At 45.9% G+C, this 10,715-nt stretch overlaps 1 protein-coding gene across 1 annotated transcript in view; it reads right to left on the reverse strand.

Annotated features, from left to right (window-relative positions):
- The window catches only part of LOC134079188 (NACHT, LRR and PYD domains-containing protein 1 homolog), a 41,771-nt gene extending 36,154 nt beyond the window's left edge, over positions 1 to 5,617 (reverse strand). Inside the window, exon 1 of the mRNA XM_062535385.1 lies at positions 5,614 to 5,617. The gene's annotated coding sequence lies outside the window, so the exon portion shown is untranslated. The remainder of the gene's footprint in view (positions 1 to 5,613) is intronic.
- Between the last annotated feature and the right edge of the window lie 5,098 nt (positions 5,618 to 10,715).

Below are 10,715 nucleotides of genomic sequence, written 5' to 3' on the forward strand. Positions count from 1 at the left end.
AATGTTACAAAATGCGCGATCTTCTCCATGCATGTAGCCTACGGTTATAAGTAAAGTGACAAGCATAGGCATGTATTAAAGAGATTTCTGTTAAATACATTTTATTTTCAGTCGTCAAAAGTGGTGGGGACAAAATCTGTGATAACAAGTGCTGGGTACATGTAGGTTACCCAGCGCCACCGGTTAAAATGAACATGCCTCCGTTTTAAAATAGCCTATACACATTTCTAAGTATTCCTAGTATGTAAATGTAGCCAAAATGTCCATCTTGTCCATCTCTTTCGTCTTCGCCTTGACATTGACAATAATAGCCTAATCGCGGAAATGCGGTCTTGTAACCGTAATGAATTCATGAATTAATCTAAGGTTGCCTTTCGAGTATTTCAGGTTTAATTGAAGGCTATTTCCTTCTGATAGGCCTATAGGCGATTTTCTAAAACCATTTTCATTCATTTCAACAATGGTTTATTGAAACGTCGTTTGATTAATTTCGCCAGTCATCACTTTCATTTTAATGATTAAATGAGACGGATATGCGGAGCATTTCTCTCCCTCTCCATTGACCAAAACGTTGCTCTGGCATCTCTGCTGGACTGACTGAGTTATAGGCTACGTCGAGTGAGAGAGCTGTGAGGTAGGCTGTAAAACATTCGAAAACTCTGCAACTGCAATCTAACATGCCGAGCGTCATGTCTCTTTTCTCCGCTTGTCACCAGCGCGGCGTCCTCGGGTTTTTCCATGAGCCGAACCTTCATATTATTAGGGCAGTCTATGTTGCCCCCTTGCGGTTGCAGTTTTAATTACAAAGTCCCGATGCTTCGGGATTCCCGATGTGCGGGAAAGAAAGGAGCATTCTCAACCCGTACCATCTGTATGTGTCAGATGATGGGAGTGCATAAGTCAAGTCAGAATGTAGGTGGGGGTACGCGGGGGAAAAACGTTTGGGAACCGCTGGTAACTAGTTCTCCTACGTGAAGACAGCAGTGGTTAAAATGATCGGTCATTTTGACAATCTGTGCTCTTCCACACCATTCATAATTGGAATCTGCAGCCTAGACATAGCCAGTGTTAAATCTCATCTTCATGGACATAACGATTTTCCATTAATATTTCCCCTTGCAACTTCAGAGGCTACTTTTGCGTGAAACACTGCCAAGCATAAACACATTTTGCATGAGCACAGCTGTTTATTCGTGTATGACAGAAGCAAGGTGTTCTCGCATTGTACACAACCTTCCATATCCCAGATCATTAGGCTAAAATAGCGCGATTTACTTTTTTCAGTCAGTCACACATGGTGCAATTGGATGCTGTTTATTTATATACCTTCGAAGAAAGGGACGCGCCAGATTCAGACAGTTGTGCATGTGAGAGCGCTTTTGAGTGCAAGAGAGCTCTGCAGTGGTCATGTTAGCCTAATTGCCTTTAAGGTCATAGCATGTTGCATGCAATTTAGAAAGTCTTTAATGCAAAATGTTAGCCTAATTCGTTGCACCTAATATGTCATAAGTTTCCTAGTGAGAAATGTGCATTTTTACTTTTTTGACATGACCCACCCGCAATATTTAGAAAAAACTACTAGGTCTACCCAAATCCGCCCGACCCGAGGATATCCGCGGGTAATGGCCTGAACCGCGCATCACTACTATCCATTGAAAACAGCCTATTTGAAACCTTCTCACATGGAGGCATTCAATAAAAGACCCATTAGCAGTTGTCTTGTCTATAAATAACATTTCTAAGTAGCATACAAAATGTAAAAACGAAATATAAAAAATTAAATACTATGAAAAAGTTGAAAGTTTGACTAAGGTTTGTTCAAGAACTCTTCCAGAGTTTTTACCTCAAACAACACAAATAAACACAAATAAATGAACAAATAACTCAAACATGCTGTAGCCTATGTCATAATGAAACAACCACAACCAACACGGTCTGACACGAATGACACATGGCTTGGTGCAAACGGAATTTATGACCAAACCATTTGATTCATGCACGAAGCGCCATCTAGCTATCATTATGTGTAAGTAACAGCGTCCCAGTCTGAGGACTCAGCCACGCTTTAAAGGGGACATATCATGCAAAACTCACTTTTTGCGGGCCTTTATGTTCATATTTAGGCCTCTACTGTTCTTATAAACACTCCAAGCGCGAAAAAAACCCATCCATCCGTGTTCTGTAGATCAGTAGAAAGACTTTGGTGTCAAGAAAGTATGCTGCTGCGAGCCATTTGGATGGCTCCCTTATTCTGATGTCATACTAAGGGAATTTGCATAGACCAACCCTAGCACCAGGGTCTAACATATGTGGTTGGATGGCCGGCTCTGTTTTAGTCATTTTCACCTGTGAAACGAGCAGCGTAATCAATACATGCAGCCGGAGGCGGGGCCAGCCCAGAAACGGCTCAATTTGGGAGAGACCAATTCTAACCTCGTTTAAAAAGAGGTATGATATGTCCCCTTTAAGTAGTTCACACCAGCATGGCGCTTCTAGTGTTAAAGGAATAGTTCGGAATTTTGGACATAGGACCTCATTTCCAACTTTACCGAGGTGATAAAGGTCGGTGGAGACCGTTTTTATCGCGTTCAACCCCTTCCTTCAGTTGCAGCGTCCCCCTTTGCTAACTCTGGTTCTTAGCTAACGCATTTCTACTGTAACATCAGTCTTACATCAACAACAGTCTTACTCACTCCACCGCACACCTGAGACAAGTCAATTAAAACGTCAGACTATCGATATACGTGTCCATGTTGACAGAGATGTATAGTAACGAAGTAGAACTACTTAAGTACTCTACTTAAGTACTGAAATGCAGTATCTGTACTTTACTGGAGTATTATTTTTTTCTCCTACTTCTACTTTTACTTCACTACATATTTTCGATGAGTATAGTACTTTTACTCCGATACATTTTTTATGTGCTCCATCGTTACTCGTTACTGGTGTGTCGGTCACAAACAAATCCGTTCCGGATTGCTCACAAAGTCCTAGTCACACTGATGCGTGTCACTTGTTGACAGCACGATCTTAGCTTTCCAATGGGATTAAATAGTTGCTGTAATTAAGGGTTCGCGAGAAAATCAAGGTGAAGTTAGGCTACATGAGAAGCATTCATTTGTACAAGTCATTCTCGAGTAATCCCGTTTTTAAATTGCAACATTTCTTCTTGGTCTCCGACTTCAGTCTGTGTAGCACCCCACAATAACTAGCCTACTACTTGAATATTGTGTTCTTCCACTTGTTTGGTTTTAGAACATTTATTTAAACTACATAGATTACATAGAAAACATAAGCATCACCTCCACATATTCCTATGCATTATGCCTATTCTAGACTAGCCGGATAACCTACCACGACTGAGGCCTAATTACTCTCATGTTCTTTTAAAGTGACAGGCACTCAATTAGACAATTGACATTAAAAATAAATGTAAGTCAATATGACACTCGTGTAAAATGTGAGTCAAAATAAAAAATCAATATCAAATACTCAACATACTATGTATTTTAACTAATTGTGCAGATCATAAATAGGCCTAATGTAAACTTCATATGAATTTCAAAATGTTTGAAATACAAACATATGATATGAAGCCACCTTTTCACTGAGTGTGGGGAAGTAGGCCTATGCCTTGTAATGTCTGGTGTCTGGTCTCCACTGGTGTGGTGGGGCTCCCATATCAAATCAGTATCAAAATTCTTAACTTATGTTAAAACAATTGTGACACTATAGTCTTATCGTGTATTTTTCATGCTATGGCTATAGGCTACTGATGCATTAGATAGATATGATTCTGTATACCTATTATTGTATTAAAAGTGAGTTGCATCGGTCATAACACCCCAACAAATGACATTGGGAAACCCATACAGTTATATTTATTCACCTTGTTTAACTACTACCACATGTTTATAGCCTAGTCTAGGGCCTAGGCTATGGCCCCCGTGTGTCTGCCAAGGGGCCTGCACTGAACGATTGTGCTGATACCTTTTGCACCCATCTCGTTCGCAAATCAGCTAATTACACATACTTCTACTTTTACTTCCAGTACTTGAGTAGTATTTTAAAAAATAAACTACTTGCAATACTTAAGTACAAAACATGTTTAATACTTTAGTACTTCCACTTAAGTACGTTTTTTAAAGAGCACTTCTACTTCTACTCAAGTCACTTTTTTGATAGAGCACTTGTACTTCTACTCAAGTCTGGATCTCTAGTACTTTATACATCACTGCATGTTGATAGAATAATTTTAGAAATAAAACTAACCTTGCAACTCAATGATTTATTACATTTTGAGGGACTAGTTTCTCAATATCAATCTGCCACTGCCATACAGGAAACAAAGTAGGCTATTGCAATGCGATGCAAGGTTAGTTTTATTTCTAACATTGTTCTATCAACACAGGCATGTGCATTGATAGTCTGATGTTATCATTTATTTGTTTCGGGTGTTTTGTGGAGTGTTTTCAGTGGCAGGCTGGATGTTACGTTGACTTGCGTTATCTCGGCACCTAGGTTAGCACGAGATGAACGCTGCAACTCAAGGAAGGGCAGAAATTCACTGAAAATGGTCTTCACCGATCTATATCACCCCGACTAAGTTGGAAATAAGGTCCTATGTCCAAAATTCCGAACTATTCCTTTAATACACTGTGGGGCAGATGAACTGACGCTTTTGCGCTCACTTCAGGCGTATTTGTTTCGCAACGTGCGCATAGAAAGATGCCGAGGTATGTATTAACAGGCTGCAATGAGGTGCTGTCGCGCGAGCTGAAAATGGCAAATTGCGTTTTTCTGTGTCATGCACAAAACCGCAGCAAACCGCATTTAGCAACTGCTTTTACAGGGCGGAAATATTTAGGGGCAAAACAGACATGCGCTTTCATCGTCAGTTTTAGTACACACAGGGGAATACATAAATAGGTGCATTTTACACTTCTCCTCCCATCTTTTTACACGAACCTCCTACTATCATCTGACACTCCCATAAATCCATATGCATGAGACAAAGAGAGCGCAACAGGCAGTCTGCGTATTCACCTCATTGCAGCCTGTTAATACATACCTCGCCATCTTTTTAAGCGCACGTTGCGAAACAAATACACCTGAAGTGGACGCAAAAGCGTTAGTACATCTGCCCCTGAGTGTGTGTGTGTGTGTGTGTGTGTGTGTGAGAATGAGTGAGTGAGTGAGTGAGTGAGTGAGTGATTCAGTGTGTGTGTGTGTGTGTGTGTATGTGTGTGTGTGTATGAGTGAGTGAGTGAGTGAGTGAGTGAGTGAGTGTGTGTGTGTTCGACTATCACAAACATTTCAGACTCTCTGTGTTTGTTTGGGCCTGTGTGTGTGTGTGTGTGAGAGAGAGAGAGTAAATACAATGTGAGAGTTAATACAATGTGTGTGGTGTGTGTGTGTGTGTGTGTGTGTGTGTGTGTGTGTGTGTGTGTGTGTGTGTGTGTGTGTGTGTGTGTGTTTGACTTTTTGACTTTATATCACACACACATTTGTGACTGTGTGTGTTTGGACGTGTGTGTGTGGTGTCGGGTGACCATGATGATGCACCCTCCCTCCTAAAAAACCCAAACACTCCAACTCCTCTCTGGTACTTACCCCTGCGCTCTAAAGAAACCAGAAGCAGAGATGAGATCATTAATGAGGCCCAATGGACACAGACATTACATTACATGAGGACATACAGTAACAACACTCTTAATACAGTGTGTGTGTGAGTGTGTGTGTGTGTGTGTGTGTATGTGTTCGACTATCACAAACATTTGTGACTCTGTGTATGTTTGGGCGTGTGTGTGTATGTGTGTGTGTGTGTGTGTGTGTGTGTGTGTGTGTGTATTTGACTTTATATCACAAACATTTCAGACTCTCTGTGTTTGTTTGGGCGTGTGTGTGTGTTGTGGTACCCCAAGCTACTCTTGTTGTCCCACTAGGGCAAACCGTCGCCGAATCCCCTTGGGAAAGGTCGTGGACGGCATATACCTCACCAGGGCGATGTTGGGCTCTAGGACCCTGGGGAGCTGCTCTGAGGCTGGGGAGCTGCTCTGCTCGTCAGCCCTTCCACTAATTGGAGTTCAGGTGTAACTTTTGCTCTGAACAGCACTCAAGAAAGACCTGTTTTAGGAGAGACGGAGAGAGTACAGCAGGGCTGTGGTTGTGAGACTCGAAAAGCCAATCTCCTTGGTTTAAAACAGTGATTTGTTCGTTTAAACCTTTTTCACGCTAATTATTTGTGCCCAGGAATTCTGAAGAGCGGAGTGGACTGGAGACTAGCCAAGAGGGCCCATCCAGTTTCCAGACTCAAGACCCGAAAGAGATCGAAAAGTTTTTTGTTGCCTTTTTGAGCACCTCTGTTTGAGGCTTTATAAGTAAATAAAAGGAACCATTTTTGCTGGAAACCTCTCTCCTCGTACCTTTGGAGCCCTGGGAGTTCACATTTGGTGGAGAATGCGGGCAAAGTGACCCAGCTCAGCGCAAACCCAAACCATGGATCCGACACTAAAGGAAGTTTTGTCCAACATTGTGCAGACCCAGCAGTCGCTACAGAGAGCCCTTGCGGAGTTCAGCAGACAAACCTCGACGAGAGCCCCACACAAGGTACTTACTAAATTAACAGCAGAAGATGATGTAGAGTCATATCTAGAACTCTTTGAGCGAGTCGCTACCAGAGAGAGATGGCCAAGAGAAGACTGGGCTCACATTTTGTCTCCTTTCTTAACGGGGGAGGCCCAACGGGCGATTAGAGATTTATCTACAGCAGAGGCAGCTAATTATACCCAGCTCAAAGCCGTCGTCTTGGCCCAGTATGGCTATAGTCTACCAGCAAAGTCTCAAAGGGTCCACGAGTGGTCCTATGATCTCAGTACACCCGCCCGGCCCCAGGTAAAAGCTCTCCAGCGGCTAGTGAGGACGTGGCTCACGGAGGGTGATGGCCCAGCAGTGGTGGACCGAGTGGTCCTTGACCGGTGTGTTAGAGCACTCCCTAATGAGGCCAAAAAATATGTTGCCCAGCAAGGCGCCACTGACCTTGATCGGCTGATTGCACTGCTAAAAAAACACAGAGTGACTCAAGAGCTGTTCAAACCCGTGAAGACAGAAAATCGAAGCAGTCCGGCGAAACTCGAGCGAACCAGTGTTCCCCGACCTGTTAGAAACGGTCTTAGGAGAGGAGAGCTTCCGGGTGTGAGGTGGGGACGGTCCCCGGGACGAAGTCCCCTGTCAACAGAGGATCGACGATGCTTTGTGTGCGGTAAGGAAGGCCATTTTGCGAGGGACTGCCCCGAGAGAGATGAGTCCATGCCAACAGCTGGACCTGCCATGTCTGCCTTTCCGTGTGGATACCTCACCACCTGTTGGGTGGAAACCGTTGAGTCTGCTCCCCGCTTTCCAGTGAAAATCTTGGGACAGGATACAGAGGCCCTGCTGGATTCAGGAAGTGTCATCACACTGGTCCGCCCCGAGTTGGTGGACAATGCCCAAGGAGAATCGGTGGCCGTGGCATGCATACACGGAGACACTAAGAGCTACCCAACAAGCCAGGTGAAAATTCAATCTCCCAGAGGGACGGTAATCACAAAAGTTGGTGTGGTTCCTGGCCTACCAGTACCGGTCCTGATAGGCAGAGACTGTGCCTTGTTTGCAAAATATTGGAACACACCACAACAGGCCTGGCGAGTGGGACCAAAGAAGGTAGCCAAACTCAGGAAGCCACAAAAAGCCCACCAAGCATGGGCAGCCCCATGGATGGATGATTCCCCCTCTGGCTCAGAAGAACAGGACCCCCACCAAGGCCGTGGTGATGGATTCCAGGCGGCTGATCCACAAACTGCTGCAACTCGAGAGGGAGTCACGGATGAGCGTTTCTCTGACTTCCTCCAGATCCACAGCGAGGCTCCAGGGGCCGCCACAGAATTCAGCCGGAAGCAACATGAGGACCCAAACTTAGCCCAGGCGTGGAAATCAGCAGTGTTCAGCAGTGAAGAGCAAGCCGAGGTGAGTCAACTTCATCTTCCATGTTTCTCTGTGAAAAATGGGCTGTTGTACAGAAAGATAAAGAAAGGGGAAGAAGTGGTTAGTCAGCTTCTGGTGCCAAAATCCTATGCCTCTAAAGTGCTCTACTTAGCCCACTCCCATGTCCTCGGAGCCCACCTAGGGACTGAAAAAACGTATGAATGGATCACTTCCCGGTTCTACTGGCCAGGTGTAAAGTGAGCAGTAGAAGATTATTGTCGTCACTGTGCTGAATGTCAGCTCCGTAGCCCCAAAGTGACCTACCGTAGCCCGTTAATTCCTTTACCAATAATTGATGTTCCCTTCAGGAGGATTGGGTTGGACATCGTGGGGCCGGTCCCTAAATCGAGCAGACGACATCGGTACATTTTGGTACTCCTTGATTATGCAACCAGATACCCCAGTGGTCCTATGATCTCAGTACACCCGCCCGGCCCCAGGTAAAAGCTCTCCAGCGGCTAGTGAGGACGTGGCTCACGGAGGGTGATGGCCCAGCAGTGGTGGACCGAGTGGTCCTTGACCGGTGTGTTAGAGCACTCCCTAATGAGGCCAAAAAATATGTTGCCCAGCAAGGCGCCACTGACCTTGATCGGCTGATTGCACTGCTAAAAAAACACAGAGTGACTCAAGAGCTGTTCAAACCCGTGAAGACAGAAAATCGAAGCAGTCCGGCGAAACTCGAGCGAACCAGTGTTCCCCGACCTGTTAGAAACGGTCTTAGGAGAGGAGAGCTTCCGGGTGTGAGGTGGGGACGGTCCCCGGGACGAAGTCCCCTGTCAACAGAGGATCGACGATGCTTTGTGTGCGGTAAGGAAGGCCATTTTGCGAGGGACTGCCCCGAGAGAGATGAGTCCATGCCAACAGCTGGACCTGCCATGTCTGCCTTTCCGTGTGGATACCTCACCACCTGTTGGGTGGAAACCGTTGAGTCTGCTCCCCGCTTTCCAGTGAAAATCTTGGGACAGGATACAGAGGCCCTGCTGGATTCAGGAAGTGTCATCACACTGGTCCGCCCCGAGTTGGTGGACAATGCCCAAGGAGAATCGGTGGCCGTGGCATGCATACACGGAGACACTAAGAGCTACCCAACAAGCCAGGTGAAAATTCAATCTCCCAGAGGGACGGTAATCACAAAAGTTGGTGTGGTTCCTGGCCTACCAGTACCGGTCCTGATAGGCAGAGACTGTGCCTTGTTTGCAAAATATTGGAACACACCACAACAGGCCTGGCGAGTGGGACCAAAGAAGGTAGCCAAACTCAGGAAGCCACAAAAAGCCCACCAAGCATGGGCAGCCCCATGGATGGATGATTCCCCCTCTGGCTCAGAAGAACAGGACCCCCACCAAGGCCGTGGTGATGGATTCCAGGCGGCTGATCCACAAACTGCTGCAACTCGAGAGGGAGTCACGGATGAGCGTTTCTCTGACTTCCTCCAGATCCACAGCGAGGCTCCAGGGGCCGCCACAGAATTCAGCCGGAAGCAACATGAGGACCCAAACTTAGCCCAGGCGTGGAAATCAGCAGTGTTCAGCAGTGAAGAGCAAGCCGAGGTGAGTCAACTTCATCTTCCATGTTTCTCTGTGAAAAATGGGCTGTTGTACAGAAAGATAAAGAAAGGGGAAGAAGTGGTTAGTCAGCTTCTGGTGCCAAAATCCTATGCCTCTAAAGTGCTCTACTTAGCCCACTCCCATGTCCTCGGAGCCCACCTAGGGACTGAAAAAACGTATGAATGGATCACTTCCCGGTTCTACTGGCCAGGTGTAAAGTGAGCAGTAGAAGATTATTGTCGTCACTGTGCTGAATGTCAGCTCCGTAGCCCCAAAGTGACCTACCGTAGCCCGTTAATTCCTTTACCAATAATTGATGTTCCCTTCAGGAGGATTGGGTTGGACATCGTGGGGCCGGTCCCTAAATCGAGCAGACGACATCGGTACATTTTGGTACTCCTTGATTATGCAACCAGATACCCTGAGGCCATCCCCTTAAGGGCAGCCACTGGTAAGGCTGTGGCCAAGGAACTCTTCCTCCTATGCAGTAGGGTCGGTTTACCAGAGGAGATTTTAACGGATCAGGGTTCGTGCTTCATGTCAAACGTAATGAAAGCCTTCTGTCACCTCCTGAAAGTGAAACAGGTCCGTACATCTGTCTATCCCCCACAAACAGATGGCCTTGTTGAGAGGTTCAACAAGACATTAAAGCAGATGTTGAGGAAAATGATAGTTACAGATGGGAAGGATTGGGACCAGCTCTTGCCTTATCTTATGTTCTCCATCCGTGAGGTGCCTCAAGCGTCCATGGGTTTTTCGCCGTTTGAGTTGTTGTACGGTAGGAGACCACGGGGCCTGCTAGATTTAGCCAAAGAGGCATGGGAACAACAGCCAACACGACTCACCACGGTGATAGAACATGTGGAGAAGATGCACCAGCGGTTGGGCCAACTTTGGCCCATGGTAAGGGAGCATATGCTAAAAGCTCAGGAGGAACAGGCCAGGCTGTATAACAGGGGTGCACAGGTGAGGGAGTTCAGTCCAGGGGACAAAGTGTTAATCCTCATTCCCACTCAAGAATGTAAATTCTTGGCGAAGTGGCATGGGCCATACGAGGTGATTGAAAAGCTGGGCCCTGTCAACTATAGAGTGAGGTAGCTGGGGAGGAGACAGAGCAGTCAGATATATCATGTCAATCTGATGAAA

This window comes from Sardina pilchardus, chromosome 4, assembly GCF_963854185.1.
Source record: "Sardina pilchardus chromosome 4, fSarPil1.1, whole genome shotgun sequence".
In the NCBI taxonomy this organism is placed as follows: Eukaryota; Metazoa; Chordata; class Actinopteri; order Clupeiformes; family Clupeidae; genus Sardina; species Sardina pilchardus.